Genomic DNA, 20,129 nt, shown 5'->3' with positions numbered 1-20,129 from the left:
GGACACATCATACCTACCACCAAGGTCTGCATGTGGGCGGAGCAGTGCAGGGAGAGAGGTCAGGGATTAGCTAGGAGGTGACCCTTCCCCTGCCTCTCGCCTAGAGCCTGGTTGGTGGTTTATCTGTTAGTCTGAGTGCACGTCCGCCGTGACAGACACTACATTTCCCTGATGGCACACTGGGCTAATGTTGTGGAGGCCGAGAGCAAGTCATACCCTGGGATGGCACAGGTGCTACCAACGCCAAGAATTGCGGGCCCTACATCGATTAGGGTTTCCGCCAGCACCTACGTTAGTGGCTCCAACGCACATTTCTACTCCGCTTCCTCTTCAACTTCCACCTCTGAATAATCTGCATGCAGCACCAGTCAGTCATCAGTCGGTAGCTGGAAGCAGTCCAGCACTGCAGTGGGGAAGCGGCAACAGGCCTTGCTGTAGCTGATATGCTTAGGTGACATACAGCACAACGCCGCAGAGCTGTGACAGGGGATAAGAAACCAGACTGAGATGTGGCTCTTGCCACTCAACCTAGAACCAAGCATGGTTGTGTCTGATAATGGCGTAAGTTGGTGTCCGGTTTGGAGCTTGGCAAGCTCACCAACATCCGATGCTTAGCCCACGTCTGAAACTTAGTGGTTCAGCAGCTTCACAAAACCTACCCCAATTTGCCTGAGCTACTGTTGAAGGTGTGCAGTGTGTGTGCACATTTCCGCAAGTCGTCGACAGCTTCAGCCGGTCTGTCAACGCTGCAGCAGCAGTTGAAATTGCCAGCTCACCGGCTGTTGTGTGACGTGAGCACGAGCTGGAACTCAATGTTCCACATATTGGCCAGGCTTTGTGAGCAGCAGAGGGCAGTAGTGGAATACCAGCTGCAACATGGTCGTCACCTTTCCAGTCAGCTTCCGGTATTCACAAGCGAGGAGTGGGCATGGATGTCCGACCTCTGTGAGCTTTTAAGAAACTTTGAGGAATCAACACAGATGGTGAGCGGCGATAACGCTATTATCATCGTAACCATCCCATTTCTGTGTCTACTTAAACGCTCGCTGCTCACAATTAAGGACGAGGTTTTGCATGTGGAAAAGGTGGAAATTGGGGAAGACATTACACAGGGTGATAGCCAGACCACCCTCAGTTTGTCTTCTCAGCGCAAATTGGATGATGAAGAGGAGGAGAAGGAAGAGCAGGAGATGGTTGCCTCAGTTACAGAGGGTAGTACCCATGGAAGTTTAATTCCATCTGTTCACCGTGGGTGTGCAGAAGGGGAGTAAGAGGATGAGGAGATTGAAAGTGATCCTCCTAATGACGACAGCAAAGTCTTGCCTGTTGGTATTCTGGCACACATGGCTGACTTCATGTTAGGCTGCCTTTCCAGCGACCCGCGCATCATACGCATTTTAGACAACAAGGATTACTGGTTGTTCACCCTTCTCGACCCCTTCTACAAAGATAACTTCTCATCTCTCATTCCTCTGGTGGAGATTACAAGCAAAACGGTGCAATACCAAAATGTCTTTGTTGAAAAATTGCTCCAAATATTTCCATCTGACAACTCTGGCGGCAGAGTACATAGTTCCTTGGCCAACCGAGGAGGGGAGACAAGGGGAACACACAGCAGTTCCAACATTGGCAGGGCAGCACTCTCCAAGCCTGGGACAGTTTCATGACACCTGTTGTAGAAATATTAATAGTTGTAATCTGCTCGCATCAAACTTTGTGTAAGGAAATGTAAACCCCCTTTCCCTCAGCCGCGGTCACAGGCAGACACAGGTGTTACCATCTTGTTTGAATTCTTCTGAGCCACTCCTCCTTCCCCCTGCCCAGTCTGTTTCTTTTATTTACTCACAAAAGGTGTAAAAGGGGCTTGCCCATAACGAGGATGCAGGAAGTGATGACATACAGGAAGTGAGACTTGTCAAAGGACAGGGGAGGGCCTCAACGTGGCTGGACAGTGCAATGCACACACCCCATCCCTGTATAAGGAAGGATGAGTCATGTCCATTGTCTGATCCGCCAGGTGGCTGCCCATCCCCCATCACTGTCAGCATGGACCTCATTCAATACTGCTCAAAGCGACCAGTATCTAGTGAAGATCATTCTACTGGTTCTTATAGGTTTGAGATTATCTGCGAAACATTCCTACGGCTATTGTCAGTATACGGTACGAGTATACCGACAAGGCAGATATGCATGTCTTAAAAGCAGAAATGTATCCAGAAAGGGATAGCGAAGCCGCAGCAGAGGTATAATATGTATCTCTCGTTATGCAGACTTCACTTCTCTAATGTGTATAGACATTTGAAGAGAAGAAGCCCAGTGCATTGCACTTAGTGCTCACAAACCAGCAAAAGCCCCCCTACACACTGAGAACACGTCTCCAAGCCCATGAGAAGGTTTTCATACTGACGGTTTTACCACTGGTCCCGATTCAACCCAAGTACCCTCTGCTAGAGTGTTCTTTGGCTAAATCCGACACAGGGAGACAGATGACAATCTATAAAAACACACCCACATCCTAAGACAAAATGTCTGCATAATAAAATTTCCACAACAGTCCCTCCTCTTTGTCATATGCTCCCCAGTGTCCCTCGATGAATCTCGATCTTCTTCTTGTCTACGAAAAGTCCTGAATCCATTAAAAAAAACAGATGATGGAAAACAGAAAGTCAATCTTGACACGTAGCTTCTTTTCTTCGGGAGATGACTTAGGAGGTGGCGTTTCGCGTTGGTCGCCGGCTGGTTTGGGATCCTCTGCATCTGGCCCTTCGTTTGGTCTTCAGGACGTCTTGTCTGTTCGGGCTTCGGTAACTCGGTCTATTAGACATCAGGAACATCTCACTCCGGCGTATAGAAGGAATGGAAACAAAAAAAACATAAGTACATGTCCTATTTCCTTTCGCCCGGATCCAATGGAAAACCAGTGAGCCCCAAGACCTCCCAAAGCTTTAAAAAGGATTCTAACCTTCACTAGTCATAGCTCCGCCTCTGCCCTGCTCCTGTCAGTATGGGCCTGACCCTTGTCAATGGTGTCTGCTAGCCAGGCATAACCATACCACATCTACGGGTTGCCTAGCTGCCCAGACACCCATACAGGATTAACAAGTGAGGAGCAGGAGCCAGAGCTAATATTAAACCTATAGCTGATATTACCCTCTAGGAATGTATCGTTATGTGCTATCAACAAATGCCTCCTTGTAACATAAACAAAAGTGATACTCTGCATTCTTTGACTTAGTTGAGCAGCTTCTTGCAGTGACCGGTGTGGATACAGTTGTCCCGTCCCTCGAACTTCAAAGAGGTTGGCGTCATCAGCAGCACCTGGAATGGCCCAAGATATCTCGGCTCTAGTCCCGTCCTCGGATGTTTCTTTAGCACGACCCAATCACCTGGTTGACTAGAATGAACACTGGTTATTGAGTCTGGGTCCGGGAGAAACTCCCGAACCCGGTGGTGGACATCAGGTGATAACCCGTGGGGCTGCCTGGGGGCATACCTGATGGAATAAAAGGGTTACAGCGGAACATTCAGGCCATGGATCGGCCGTGATTTTTACCTTCTTTGCAAAAATCTGACCCAAGTACCATCAAAGAAAAGGCAGTTGTGCTGGTTCTCAACGTAATTCCCTACTAGGTTAGAAATTGATTGACATTTGAGAGGTTAGAATGGTTAGTAAAAAGTTTGAAGATCGTTGTTTTCTGCACCACTTTCCCCCCTTCTCATCATCCTTAAAACCAGGACGAAGAGAAGCTGGATTAAACATGGTGCATCGTCTCAAGGTTAGATGGAGAGATGAGGGAGGAATGAGAGGGAGAGATAGAGAAAGAGAAAAGTGCTTCTATTGGACTCTGCAGTCTTAGCGGGACGGGAGTACATGAAAGTGTTAGTTCGCACTGTCTGGGACTTTTGAATGCCCTGTTGCTGGAGATCGATGGATTCGTGCCACCACAGTTCTGCTTTCTGGAGAGAACCATGGCTTTGGAGTCTAGTGGGGAATTTACGGACAAACTTTTTCCCAATCCAGACCTCAAAGGTCCCTTCTTTGGGGATGGTCCACTCTGAACCTACAGTCCCTTGGTGCCAATCTTTGAGGGGCTTAACAACTCCTCCTCCATAGATGGATTTCATGTACTGCTTTGCTGTCCTATAGTCAGAAGTGGTACCCTTCTGTTCCCTAGATTTCCCTAAACCCATGCTCGAGCCTTCTAAAAGTAGGTGCGTCCACCTCCAGTGTCCCGCGACCTACGCCTGGACTGTCCCGCGACACACGCCTGGATGGTTGCTACTCCCCTTCGTTCGTCTCTGAGTTGCCCTAGGTTTTCTGGCACCGACACACGGACTCCGTTCACCCTAGTTAGACTTCAGGAAAAGGAGTATACCAGCCTCGGTTTTGGCTCTGAATAGTGACCTGACCACAGGATAGGGCTTCCAATTCACCTGGAGTGGAAAAAGGGGTGCGGAGAGAACACACACAGTACCTTCTGTGGGGATGAGGGGTGCACAGGAAACAAACACACAGTACTCCTGTGGGGAATGGGGTTACTCACACAGCTATTGGTATGCCCGGGTGATATATATCACCTTGTCTCCTTAAAGAAAGCTCATCAACTCACTTTCCTTTGGCGATATGATTCTATATAGTCAAGCTGAACAGCACACAAAGCCCTTTTTGCAGTGACTGATCAAAAACCTCTCGGTCAGCAGCAACCCTTGAATTCAGACAGTAGTTCCCACACAATATCATGAGACCCCTAGTACTCCTAACCAAATCTACAGAGAAGAGAGAGGAAAAGAAAGAGAAAGAGAAAAAGAAAGAGAAAAGTGCCAAAATATGAAAAAGGAAAAAATTTAAATAGACTAAAAATAAAAATGGGTTGGTAAATAAGGAAAAACTGAAAAAAACTTCAATAAAAACCTAAAAAATAAAAATGGATTAGTAAAAGAAGAAAAATGTAAATGTAAATTAATCAAAGAAATACCCAAACAAAAATAGACAAAAATAACTGAATATGAAAAAGGAAAAACTTGATTACAACAATAAAACCAAAAAATAAAAATGGATTAGTAAAAGAAGACCTGTAAAAAGTAGAGAAAAAAACAACATAGAAAACTTCAGTTACAGAAAGTCTTGCTATATACATTGAGATTCAGTAAAAAGTAATTGTTAACTTAAAACTGAGACTCAAATACAAAAACAAAAACCCTTTGGAACACATTCAACTGTATAGGACTGAATTAACAAATCAATGTCTTGGAGGGTTCACCTGAAACCGTGAGCAGGAGAATTTCTACCCACCCAATCATTGATATGTTAATTTGCCCTGCCCCAAACCAGCTTCAGATTCATTTTACCAGAGAAGCAGGATTTAATATTACAAGGTCCCAAAACCGTTTTTTCCTAGGGGAAGGGAAAAATCTATTTAAATTACGTCTTAGATAAAGACCTTAATTTCAAATATTCACATTTTAACCGTTGATAAATCTGCTTCATTGATCAAAGACCTTGGCTGTCCCTGGGTTCTATGCCTTTGCAAAGAACCATGTCTGGGACCATTACCCCACCTTGCTGAATAAACCACTTTACTTCTAGGTGTGGTTCTGGGGTACTTAACATACCTGTGTCTATTGCCCTTAGCAACGTCACAATATCGTGCAATGTGCCCGTATTCCCTGCATGCAAAACAACGAATAGCTTGTCTCCCTGCACAATACCTTGTCTGGGCACATGGTGATTTGACTTGGCGCACAACATTAACCATCCTTGCATGACTAGATCCCACACTACTATCTGTATTGAGTCCAGTTACCACGGACTCATCTGAGGAATCTTCTGGCCTTGTGTTAATACTTCCAACTCCAGGGTCAGACACATTGTCCATCTCCATCCCTGAGTCGGTTCCACTATCTGAACAACAATCCTCAGACTTCTCCATGCTTACAGCCCATACATTGCCTCTAATCCTAGACACATTACTCTCTAACGGTTGTTTCAATAACTCTGGCTGCACTAAGCACCGAGAATGCTCATCCTCTGTCTTCCTGCAGAGAGCAGACAATTCCCTTACAGCACCCTGTGCGTGCGTCAGGCTTTCAGATAAACATTCATTTTCCTTGCGCAGCTCAGTATTACACCTCACAGTACATTCATAATTAGCGCTAGCTTCAGCTGCCTTCTGGACAAGAGTTCTCAATTTAACAATTTCCACTTTTAAATCGTCTATTTCTCCTTCCAAACTCAGCTTCAGCCTACAAGACTCCTGATATTTATCCGCTATCCACCCAGCAGCAAAAATCAGAGCATACTTGCCTTTCCTTTTGCGAAATTTTTGGGTACCGATCAGGTTTGCTACACAATTGTGAGCCTGCAGCCATGGATCAGTAGATCCCTGCATAGCTTAAAGAATGGTCGCCGTGTCCTTCAATTTTGCAACTTCTTTAAAAATGCTTTCCATTGCACAGCAAAACAAACACTACAATGGTTGCTACAAAAAACAAAACACTAGTACCAATTTCTAGGAGTTGTCCCAATACTTTTGGCACAGAACCTTTCTACACTGTAGTACCCGTATTAATTATGCCAAACAAGTCTACAATTCAGTGTAACAGCCACAGATATACAAACATTAAGAAGAATCATCAACTATAGGACAATTTCACCGCTAAACTGCCACTAATGTTCACACAATGATTCCTGTATCAGACTGGTCACTGCACTATACCATAACCGAACACTCAACTGATATCCAGCACAAAACTTACCAAAACAAAATCAAACTGTACATAGAAAGGTTACAAAAAGACAAGATAATTATTCTGGACAAAACTAACATTTCAGGCAAAAACAACCAAATCGCTTTCCATAGGAAACTAACCAAGATGGCCGACAAACCACATGTCTTAAAGATGGCCGGCAAAGCACATGGCCTTCACACAAAGGAAATCAAGATAGTGTCTACAATATCCAGCAATAGAAAATTCAAATTATACCCTGTACTGCTCAGCACACTATCTCATCATACAACCTCCGTACAATCAACACAACGGAAAAGCGCTTACCTTATCCTTACACCCCTTGACGCAGCAGATAACAACCACATACACCAAAAGGTTCTTTAAGTAGATTTTTTTCTGATATCAGCAGATTGGAGTACACAGATTTCAGTTCACAAAGAGCAAAACTTTCTCAAAAATGAGAGTAAGGAAAAGGATATTACCTTATGCCGGCCTTTTTTGCTTTTTGAAAATTAAGCTATGTCTCCTTTAAGTTCTGCTGATAACGGGGAAAAAAATTATCTTCCTAACTGTGCTCGCCATACTGTTGTAGAAATATTAATAGTTGTAATCTGCTTGCATCAAACTTTGTGTAAGGAAATGTAAACCCCTTTTCCCTCAGCCGCAGTCAGAGGCAGACACAGGTGTTACCATCTTGCTTGAATTCTTCTGAGCCACTCCTCCTTCCCCCTACCCAGTCTGTTTCTTTTATTTACTCACAAAAGGTGTAAAAGGGGCTGGCCCATAACAAGGATGCAGGAAGTGATGACATACAGGAAGTGAGACTTGTCAAAGGACAGGGGAGGGCCTCAACGTGGCTGGACAGTGCAATGCACACACCCCATCCCTGGTTAAGACCATTGTCTAATCAGCCAGGTGGCCGCCCATCCCCCATCACTGTCAGCATGGACCTCATTCAATACTGTTCAAAGCGACCAGTATCTAGTGAAGATCATTCTACTGGTTCTTATAGGTTTGAGATTATCTGCGAGACATTGCTACGGCTATTTTCATACTGACGGTTTTACCACTGGTCCCGATTCAACCCAAGTACCCTCTGCTAGAGCGTTCTTTGGCTAAATCCGACACAGGGAGACAGATGATCATCTATAAAACCACACAAACAAGGTGTCATCATCCTCCTCCTCTTCCCTCATATCAACATGCTTATTCGTTGCATATAATGCCATCGCATATATGCTCTTCGCATATAATGTTTTACAGGGTCAGCTCAGCTGCAGGTTCTCGTATATAATTTTTTAGAGGGTCAGCTCACCAGCAAGCCCTCGCATATAATTTTTTAGAGGGTCAGCTCACCAGCAGGCCCCCGCATATAATGTTTTACAGGGTCAGCTCACCTGCAGGCCTTCACCTACAATCTTTTACAGGGTCAGCTCACCTGAAGGCCCTCGCATACAATTTTTTAGAGGGTCATCTCACCAGCAGGTCCTCACCTACAATGTTTTATAGGGTCAGCTCACCTGCAGACCCACACATATAATGTTTTACAGGGTCAGCTCACCTGTAGGCCCTCGCATATAATTTTTTAGAGGGTCAACTCACCAGCAGGCCCTCACCTACAAGTCCAGTCTCACTATCCAAGAGTCTGATCAACACAATCGTAACTAGTTATCACGGAGGAGTCTCGTTATCGGAATTAACCAGACAAATTGCTCCACCAACTAAGAACGTCCATGCACCACCACCCACAGAATCGAGAAAGATCTATCAATCTGTCAATCCTTTCTGTGTACGGGCCGGGTGAGGTTTCCCGTGTTGAGTCAAATTAAGATGCAGGCTCCACTCCTGGTGGTGCCCGTCTGTCAATTCCTTTAAGTTTCAGCTTTGCAACCATACTCCCCCTGGAACCCAAAGACTTTGGTTTCCTGGAAGCTGCTCGGAGGGTCATGGGAATAACGCCGCCGGATCTCAGGTCGTCATCGTTTATGGTCAGAACTACGATGGTTATCTGATTGTCTTCGAACCTCCGACTTTCGTTTTTGATTAATGAAAACAATCTTGGCAAATGCTTTCGCTTTGATTCGTCATGCACCGGTCCAAGAATTTCTCCTCTACCAGCGCAATATGGATGCCCCCGGCTGTCCCACTTAATCATGTTGCCAGTTCGGAAAACCAACAAAATTGGACCGGAGTCCTATTCCATTATTCCTAGCTGAAGTATTCAGGCGACCCGGCCTGCTCTGAACACTGTCAATTTTTTCAGTGGTCAGCTAAGCAGCAGGCACACTCCCATTATTTTTTAAATGGTCAGCTCAGCAACAGGCCCTTAACCATAAAGTTTTAGAAGGTTATCTCAGCAGCAGGCCCTCGCATATAATTTTTTAGAGGGTCAGATCACTTGCTGGCCCTCGCATATAATGTTTTAGAGGGTCAGCTCACCTGTAGACCTCACCTACAATCTTTTAAGGTTCAGCTCACCAGCAGGCCCTCACCTCAATCTTTTTCAGGGCCAGCTCACCTGCAGGCCCTCACCTAATTATACCTAATAGGTAATTTGCGTGCATGCTGCCTTGCTTGGAAGTGGTAGCCGTAGCTGTTTCTCAGGCTCCCTCTCCGGAATTAAACCCCAATTCCCCATTACCCATGGTCACCGTGGTTCGCACTAAAAATAGCATCGAAAGTTGATAGGGAAGACATCCGAATTTATTATCGCCATCACTGGGACGTGCGATCGGGCCCAGGTTATCTAGAGTCACCATAGCGGCAGCAGGCCCTCGCCCATAATGTTTTAGATGGTCAGATCAGCAGGCCCTTGCTCCAAATGTTTTTGAGGGTCACCAGCAGGCAATCAATCATAATTTTTCAAGGCTGTGTATGAATGCCCTCCTTTATGTGTAACAAAGGGTGTATTATAGTGCTGGTTCCTTGTAATTTTTGGCAGGCCTTTCACTTAGTGCATAGGCTTTATGAGTGTAGGAGTTCCACTATCTGAACAATTGTACCACAATGTGAATGAGGTCCTCTTTTATGTAATATACAGGTTGTATCTGAGTGCCTCTTACTTGTAATATTTGGCAGCACTTGCACTTTATATACAAGTAAATATACAGGACAGAATGTTTCCTAACAATTTTTCCTCTAAAATCGATTTTATCTTCGGTTTTGTGCATATTATTGTAAAAGTAGCGTACTACTCAGACGACATCATTCCCAGCAGCGACCTGGGAGTTCAAGATGCATCCAGACATCCTCCCTATGCTGTTCCTGAGCCGTTGGTGGTGTTTCCATCAATTTCTGACCTTTTCTTATGAACCAGTCACCTTCCCCTCTTCAGAGCAGGGGGTGCCTGGTTTAATGCTCGGGTTCTCCCGTTGACTTCTATTGTGCTTGGTTGATCGGTAGAGCACCCGAGCATCCCGATGTGTTCGGCCCGAGCCCCAGAGCACCCGTGCACTATGGTGCTCGCTCAACACTAGTCCGCTCCTTATTTCACAGAATTGCGAAACGGATGCGGACCCATTCTACGGATGTGTGAATGGACCGTAAGGATGGGGGTACCCTACAAATAGCCCATAGAGGATTTTTTTTTCAAACTAGTGCTATTATTTTAACTACTTAGTATTAACGGTTACATTTTAGCTTTAATCCTGGTTTACCCACAATATTTATGCTAATGATTCTTATAAATATGCCTCTTGGTGGACATTAAGCTAGTTACTACAATACAACCATTTTAATGAAATATGCTCTAATGCTTTAGACAAATTATTTTTTCAATAGATCTTTCACCTTTGAAGAGATACTGTCTACTATTGCCCAGGCCAAGAGGTCTATCTCTTTTCTGTACCACAATTTCACTGGCCTGAAAAGGTCACTTTAGGAGTTGGGCCATCTTTTTTTCAGAAAAGGACGCTAAAATCTTAGGCATTCACATGGCTTTTGCTCACGATTTAGGCCTCCACAGAATAATTATAAGCTTCTCACTGGGTGGTACAAAACCCTATAATTGCAGCCCTTAACTATGACACCCCCACTACCATTCTTGACTGAAGGCAAGACACACTTGTCTTTGTACTCCTCACCTAGTTGCCTTAACACACGCTTGACATGAACTGAAACAAATAAGTTTATCTTGGTCTCATCCGACCACAGGACATGATTACAGTAATCCATATCCTTAGTCTGCTTGACCTCAGCAAACTGTTTGCGGGCTCTCTTGTGCATCATCTTTTGAAGAAGCTTCCTTCCGGTATGACAGCCATGCAGACCAATTTGGTGCAGTGTGTGGCATATGGTCTGAGCACTGACAGGCTGACCCCCCAGCCCAGGCCATCTTTATGAAGAGCAACAATTCTTTTTTTTTTCTGCTCAGAGGGTTCTTTGCCATGAGGTGCCATGTTGATCTTCCAGTGACCAGCATGAGAATGATAAAACCAATTTTAACACACCTGCTCCCGATTCACACCTGAGAGTTTGCAACACTAATGAGTCACATGACATTGGGTAGCAAAAATGGCTAATTTGGCAAAAAAATTGGCCATTTTCACTTAGGAGTGTACTCACTTTTGTTGCTGCCAGTTTTGACATTAATGGCTATGTGTTGAGTTATTTTGAGGATACACCACATTTACTCTGTTATACAAGCTGTACACTGACTACTTTACATTGAATCAAAGTGTCATATCTTCAGTATTGTCCCATGAAAAGATATAATAAAATATTTACAAAAATGTGAGGGGTGTTGACACTTTAGTGAGATACTGTATATTAATCCTATTAACTTGTTTTTATTTTTGATACCTAAGAACTGAAGAGCCTCTAATACAGTGTATTCTCTAGTCCTTTAAACATTATATAATACAGAAATTTAATTAAGAAGAACCATACAAAGTGGCAGGGGGTCCTAGTCTGGCAAAATTTGTAAAAGAAAATGTCAGGTATATGAGCTAGTGACGGTAATAATACTCTCTCTTGAGATTAAATTTTTGAAACAAGCCATAATCAGTATTCAGAAGGCCAATCTTCTTTTATAAAAAATCTTCTACTTGAATGAGCAAAATATACTTTAATTGGCCAGAAAATGCTTAATTGTGAATGGCAGATTTCATGTATTGTAGAAACAGCTGAATGACTAGGTAAAATAAGCCAGCATGCTACTGATTTTATGCTTGAGATAGCTGAGGTTTCTCCTGTCACTATAAAGCATGTATCTTCTTACAACTTTTAGTCTCTGAGCCTGATTTACTAGAAATTAGTAATCCATCAGATTGATGGGCAGAAGGCAATATGCACTGTTGGCGCCTTGAAATCTCTTGCATCTGTCACCAGATCATGATTTAGTAAAATAGATGCAGTGTTTGTAGTAAAGCAGAACTCTAACCACATGTTAATAATTAATTAGCCATTTCAAGTGCAGCTTGTACAGTATGTGACCTCGTTAAGACAAAATACCTCATGAATAATAAAATAATTTGCACCCTTTATTTATGCTGGAAATGTTTTGAAAGGGGTTGCATAAAATGCAAATATCATCCTTGACTGCTCCAGCTTACAATGTATGGCTAGAAAATGATTGATTTGTTTGCCAACTCTGACTATTTGTCGCTTTAATTAAAAAAATGTTAAAACCTAATATTGTACAATGTGAGAGATTGAGCTTTTGTGTCTTAGGTGTATTATAATACTGTAGTTATACAGTACTTGTAATTATGTGTTTTACTTGTGTTTTTAGTATCCTAAATTAAGATAAGCGTTTTTACAGTAAGGTCCAAATAAGCAATATGTTAGACAATTGTAGTGCAATGTGTAATTGAGAAAATATATGAAGCATTTAAATAAAGTTGGATTCTCTTAGTCAAAGTCCATTTGTTAGGTGTTTTTCACAGGGTCTATTAAGTATAGCTTTTATTTTACATGAACATGAAAATTACATCCCATTGCCCACATCTGACTGTCCATAATGATGTCCATATACCAAAGAGGCTCCAGTATTGGTCCCTATTGAAAATCACTGTATCCCTCTTTCACGGATCACAATGGAAGTAGACAAAACTGTCTACCCACTAACGTTCAGTACATTTGCACATTGGAGCATGACTTGCTTTGTGTTACCTGGACTATAATTTTGTATGCCACACGAACCCCATTAATGGCTTTGGTGCAGTTTATTCAGCTTAAATTCATTATGTTATATATATATATATCTAAAGTCCCTGTTTATTTCCCCCCCCAGTTTTTATTGCTCAAAGTCCATCTTGGAAATCCACCTGCTGATGCTTTATTGCTCTTTATAAATAATCTAAACATAGTGTAAAAGTAATGCAAAAGTCATAATAAGGCCAAATCTGCTCAACTTTAAAATGACCCTGCACACTGTGTAACAAATGTCATACAAGCATGAGACAATGCCCAAGAGGGGTGTTCTTCAAGTCGTCTGGCCACCTTTACAAATGACTTGATCCACTAATTAGAATATAATTGTCATTGTATTTACTTATATAGCACTTACCCATTCCACAGTGCTTTCACCTATCATACCAGTCCCATTGGAGCTCACATTTTAAATTCCAAATTAACTTATTGGTAGTTGAAATACCTGAAGAAAACCCATGCAAACACAGTGAACACATTCAAACATTACCCAGATGTTGTCCACTTAAACCTTGTATTTGTCAACTATCCCTTTTTTCATGGACCCTATAGCATTAATTTATACTGTTTTCTATATAGAGCTGGTGTAGATTTAAGCCATTTTGTACGCCAAAAGCTGACGGTAGAAGCAACAAGATAAAGTAGAGGCCTGCGCCTCCACATAATTTTGCCTCTTCCTCCAGCAGCACAGACCCTACTAAGACCAGAAAGTAATAAATGTGCCCCATAGACCCTAGTGGCAAATGATTATCTCCAAAGCCAGCGCTAAATGTTATTTTTTTCCTCCTGTACCTTTGAGGTCACTATTGCAACAGAGCTTGGACCCACTGGAGGATCCTCCAGTACTCAGTTTTTTTTCAGTTTATTACCCTGGTAAAACCATTTGTAAAAGGACACTGAACTAAGATGAATAGCCTCCTACAAGATATAGAATAATATACCGTAATCATGTAGTAAAACAGCCACTGGGACGTTTGTCTTGGCACAGTCCAAGATGGAATGCTGATCCTTTCCCATTGGTGATCCTGATGAGATCCCAAAATGCAATGATATACTTGAAGAAAGAATCAGGATAGATTTGGGCGCTATTCCTTAGCAGTTAAAACATAGTTGTTTATTTGTATAAGTATATGCTGTACACTAAAGTCCTTGTATAACGCGCTTCGAAGGGGATAGCCTTCTTCATCAGACACGTAATGATTTTAATGCATACAAATATAAACCACTGTGTTTCAACTTCTGAGAAACACAGCCCCGATCTATCCTTTTTTTGCTTCCGGTATATCACTGCATGTTTTGACGGGATGTTAAAACTGTAATTGGAAAATGCACTGTTTTATTTACGCAGCTCATTCATTTAAAATAATATACTTGCCACTAGGTGGCTATTTCTGATCATCTCATTTTACCATTTTAATTACATTTTTAATATCCTTGGCTGCATAAACAAAGATAAATTACAGACCTTGTTCTATCCGGCTGCTTGCTCAGGCACAATCTGTAATAATATCAAGCTTTTGTTTGTGGCTCTTCTAATTAGATTCTGAAATCTAGGCTCCAGCAATCAATAATTTTAATTTCAGAATCGCCTTTTGATCTTACATTTCATGTTTGTTTGCTGCAAATGATCAGCAGAACAAAGCTGATAATTTATGCAGGAAGGAGAAAATATCTCCGCAGAGCTTGGATGAGTGTTCTAACCATCAAGAGAAGCCTGCAGACTTTAGTATGACACAGGTCTAATTAGCATGCAGATATGTGCCGCCTCATTGGCAATTCAAATTGCTTTTTTTTTTTTTTTTTTTAGAATGTACCTCAAATTGTGCTACTCAAACATTGTATTTGATTTCCAAAGCCCCCCTGGGCATGCCATAATATCTCCCTTCATCCTTGGTACGAGACATTTATTGAACAGTCTGTTTCGACTGTTTTCCTCCTTTCGCACGTGTGTGTTTGTAAAACACCCAAACATTGTAACACGGGGATCTGCTTTTGTCTGCAGAGACAGCAACCAGTTGTTGTATGGTATTGTACATGCCACATTAAATATGGTAGCGGTGATATGCTGCCTTGCATATCTTTGCTTGCACTGTGGCTGTTCCAGAGAGGTCTTCGTCTTAGTGCCACTCATAGCAAAGGGGGAGGACATCTACTCAGCATGCATTAATATGCGGCACATAGCAACGTGTCTGAATGCCAGTGCTCAATTCTTCATTACACAAAATGGCTGGATTGCCGTGATTGTTTTCATCTTCACATCTTCCTAGACACCCATACAAGGCACGCGCTGTTATAATGCTATCAGCATGGTGACTTATGTATCCGAAGTTGTCTGGGGCATGACGCATAAGGGAATTCCTGCCAACATCAAGGCCTTTTTTTTTTTTAATTTTTAGATTTTTTTTTTTTTGTTAAGCCATACGGCAACAAGTGGTAAAATCAATGATGTACAGTTATTCAGCAATGTAATTCATTTCACTGACTTTGGCTCGTGGCCAGATCCGCCATCTGTCTCTTGCTCTGCTTTCTCGTCCTCGCTTGAAATTGTCCTACATTTCGCAACGATACGTGCTTGCCATCCTTACTGCACAGAAAAGGTAAAGTGCCAATCCACCCCCCCGAACCCATTTACGTTGTGGGGGGTTCAAGGAATTTGTTGGCATTCCGGATCCTCCATTTCCAACTTGCCACAGGTCAAGACAGAGTAAGTGAAGAAACAAGAGGCGAACTGCAAGAGGAGAGTATGCATGCTATTGCTTCTGCATCAGTTTTTTTTTTTTTTTTTGTTTAAAGCATTAAGATGGATCTGTCTCACAAGGGAACATTTCCTGTTTCATTAGAGAATCTTCGTTTTCTTTATCGGAGGCTGGCACCATACACCACTGCACAGCTCGTGAAGTGTCTGCTGTTGGAGACTAGTCTATCCTTGCCACCAAGCAACCTTCTGTGATGGAAACAGGGTGCCTACTTTAGCATCCTATGTGTGCTTGCTGTTTGAAGCTGCAGAAAAGTGAATAATCAATTAAGTATTGATTTCTTGTACGATTTGGTAAATTTCAAAGGCAAGACAAAGAGGATGGCTTAAAGGAAAGCACTGCAGGGACTTGGCGTAAATTAAACAACTAACAGCAGTGCAGAATAAAATAACACCTCAAATGAATATTTCCCTGGAAGAATTAGTACCAGCTATTGGAAGACAATGGTGGATTTAATCAAAACGGCAAGCACCCGAGCATCCGAACGTACGAGACTGGGAGAGGAGCTAATTATAACAGCAGAATTTAACGGAGTTAATTTGACTGAACGGATGCAAATGCGCTTTATTTATGGATGACAAAACAAGCCTACAGCATCGACTTGGAATTATCGCATATGCTTAGCATCAAAAATCCTTTAGATATTGAACCAAGAGTGCATTATTTAAAAAAAATAATTCTGGAACAGGTATTTAAATCTGCGGAATACGAGAAGACTGCATGATGAGATGTGTGTTTTAATCGTGTTTTATATGCAAGGGGCATTCATCTTATTTAAAACTGTGTACCCTTTGTAATCCATTACTTATAATAAATCTATGCATTTTACTGTGCTTAAATTTTATTTTTTTCTTCTTGTACTGTGCTGTGAATTAGAAGCAGAATATCTCAGTAGAGGGAATTACATGGAAGAATGAAAATTAGAAGGTCTTTTTTTTTTCCGCTTTTCATTTATATGTAATCTATGGTCGAGAACTGAATGAATGCTGTCTTCTAGTCGATGAGGTCTGTAATTATGAAAGAATTTTGAAACGTGAAAGGAAATAGGACACTTTCTGGATGATGGGCACAATATGGTATAATCATTGGGAAAAAAAAAAAGACTGCTCTGGCTCTAATTATAATGTCCTGACTACTTAACTCCTTCATATTCAGTGCTGGTAATCTGGGTAAGCAAATGTGCTTGCTTTTATTGTCCATGCTAACGTTGATGCATTTCTACACTGTGCAAATGCTCTAATATTAAACCTTAATGCTCTTCTTCGTCTGCATTCTTATCTTCTTTTCTGCTATCTTTCTATTTTTCTCCATCCCGATTTCTTACTGTCTTGAAAGCTATGCTCCTGAAGCCTATCACAGAGACCAAGCTGCATTAAGCTGAAACACAAAGACATTGTAGGAATAATGAATCCTCATTTGCATCAACATTTGTATTCAGATTTGCTAGGCTATAAACCTGGCAGATCAAGCAGCATATTAAACAGATATTCCCATAGTAAATGGTAGCTCTTTCAATTGTTGATCCTTGTTGTGTTTCAGTAGCTCCTGGTAAAGTACCAAGACTGTTCAGATTGTATTGGTTCATGTTGCTTGCAGTACATGATGTCAGTCTGGGTCACAATGAGACTTCCAAACACCAGTCAGGATTTTAAGGCATGCCAGGACATGTGACTAAGCAAAATCTTTGCTGTCGAGGAACTGCTGTCAGTGACTCGCAGGTCTCCGGAGGAAACACTAGAGGGGAACTGTGGACAGCTTGCACTTTATATACTGGTAACACTTCCTTCTGCATCCAGTCAAGGTAGAACTAAGGCTACACAGGCTATAGCACTGGACTTAGATTTTTTATACTCAGTTTTACACCCCACCCTACAACGCTACTACAATATCAGGGTGTAACAAAAGTGAGTAATAAAATGCATTTCCAAGGAATGAATATGAGTATTGCCGGTAATTTAGTGTGATATTTAAGCATATGTCAGAAAAAAATAAAAAATAATAATAATGCTTATTGCATCCTAGGATATAGTATTGGATTTGAGGCTAGTTAATGCACTGTATGCTGTAAGCAGGGAATAGAAATGACTTTCACAGGCTATATACCTGCAGAGGTATCCACCGGGCAGCCACTGGTTAATTCCATTATGTAGCAAAGCTCCTGTATAATGACATAGAAGGATGAGCAACATAATCTGCTTCATCAGGCTCTAAATTTAAGGGATAGACATATTATATTTTATACCGTGTTACAGTGTATTTTGCATTAAACTGTACTGGAAATAATGTGAAGTAAAATTCAGTATCTAATGCAAACCAAGGCTGTGGAGATGTTCCTTAACAGTTTGGAAACATACAGTGTATATGGTAGATAGATAGATAATAGATATATACATAGTCTAAGATATAAAACACCCCTCTAACATATTAAAGCATTGTCTTTAAATATTGTTTACTTGCTATTTTACTAGATAGATTACAAATGGAAAAAAAAAAAACTAAAAAAAAACCTCATGCACTGTATATATTCCGTAAGAACTGGAATTTGGCCATAAAACATGAATTGAAGGTAAATCAGCATTATATTATAGTTTGCATATCGATAGATGATAGATCAATCAATAGATAGATTATAGATAGATAGATGGATAGATAGACAGATAAATAGATAGATAATAGATGGATGGTTAGATAGATAGATAAAGGATGATAGATAGATATTTTCATATAACAATGAAGTGCTTACATGAATAGTATGAAATTAATGTATTTGATAAACATTTCAAACCATCTATATATTGTGTTTCTTAACTCTGATCCTCATGAGTCACGACCCCCAGCACGTCATGTTTTCAGGATCTCCTTAGTATTGAACAGGTAATATCATTATTGTCAATGCTTTAGGACTTACCACAGGTATTCATTCTGTGGGATATTCTCAATCCATGACCGGCAGGTGTTCCCTGAGGACCGGAGTTGAGAAACACTGATCTACATGACAATCACTGACAAAATAATCAATATTAAAATCTCCTGTTCCTGTAGACCACAATTTTGTTTCAAATGTAGCTGTATGAGACACATTTGTACATATGCTTGCTAATTATTGCTAATAAAGTACATGCATGCTATAAACACTTAAGAAACCTATTGGGGTATGCAGAGCAGCTCAATAAATAACTGCTCATTGTGCATGTAGGGCGATTTCTTCCCTCTGACCCAAGTGAATTATGTAAAAGCAATATGCATACGCTAAATGACCAAGATGCATCTAATGATGTTATTAGTCTCCTATCTATTGAAAAAAAACTGCTGTCAAAAGAAGGGCTATAAGTAGTGTTGAGCGAACCTGAACTGTAAAGTTCGAGTTTGTACCAAACTTTATGATTTTTGGTACCCGGACCTGAACCCAAACTTTGCCGGAAAAGTTTGGTTTCAAGTTTGGTGTTCGGGCATTTAATAAAGCTTGTTGAAAGGCTGCAGGACAGCCAATCAACAAGCTTTTAAGCTGTGTGCCCTTAGAAGCCATCACAGCAATGCCTACTAATGGCATGGCTGTGATTGGCCATTGCATCATGTTACCCAGCCTCTATATAAGCTAGATAACGTGTAGCACCGCCCATCAGCTCTCAGTAGTGAAGGGACAGAAAGCAGGCAGCTGAAGTGAGGGACAGTGTTAGTGAGATTTTTTTTGAGTGCAATACACCATTTTTGCACCCCTGACACAGAAAGCTAATAATAAATCTGGTTGTTAATTCTGTGGGTGACCTACACCGATTTTGTTTGGGGGGTGCAATACAACATTGTCCGTCTGTTAGTCAGGTGCAAGTCATATACCCATTTATTGCGTGAAGTACACCTGTATTGCATATGTGACAGGTAAATTGATATAGTTAATCCATCTGTTAGTTAGGTGCACGTGATATACCCATTTATTGCGTGAAGTACACCTGCCCTGCATACATGACAGGGAAAATAATATAGTTAATCCGTCTGTTAGTCAGGTGCAAGTCATATATCCATTTATTGCGTGAAGTACACCTGCACTGCATACGTGACAGGCAAATTGATATAGTTAATCCGTCTGTTAGTTAGGTGCACATGATATACCCATTTATTGCGGGAAGTACACCTGCACTGCGTACGTGACAGGGAAAATAATATAGTTAATCTGTCTATTAGTTCACTGGGTGACCTCAAAGAATGAGGAGAGCATCAAATAAGGGACTTAGCCCTGGTCGTGGTGTTGCTGGGGTTAGTGGAGCTCCTGTTGCAGGAAGAGGACGTTGTCGATCTGTGCCAGCTACATGCCCATATGAAACACCTTCCTCAAGTGCGAGTAGGCGACAGAACCTTCAGCGTTATTTTGTAGGCTCGAATACCGGTGAACGAATTGTGAAGCCAGAACAAGTAGAGGCGGTAGTAGATTGGGTGGCTGACAGTGAATCCAGTTCTTTCACATTGTCTCCCACACGGTCACAAAGCACGAGCTGCAGT

This window comes from Bufo bufo, chromosome 5 (assembly GCF_905171765.1).
Source record: "Bufo bufo chromosome 5, aBufBuf1.1, whole genome shotgun sequence".
NCBI lineage: Eukaryota > Metazoa > Chordata > Amphibia > Anura > Bufonidae > Bufo > Bufo bufo.
The sequence above is the reverse complement of the archived record's forward strand: the minus strand, read 5'-3'. Positions refer to the sequence as shown.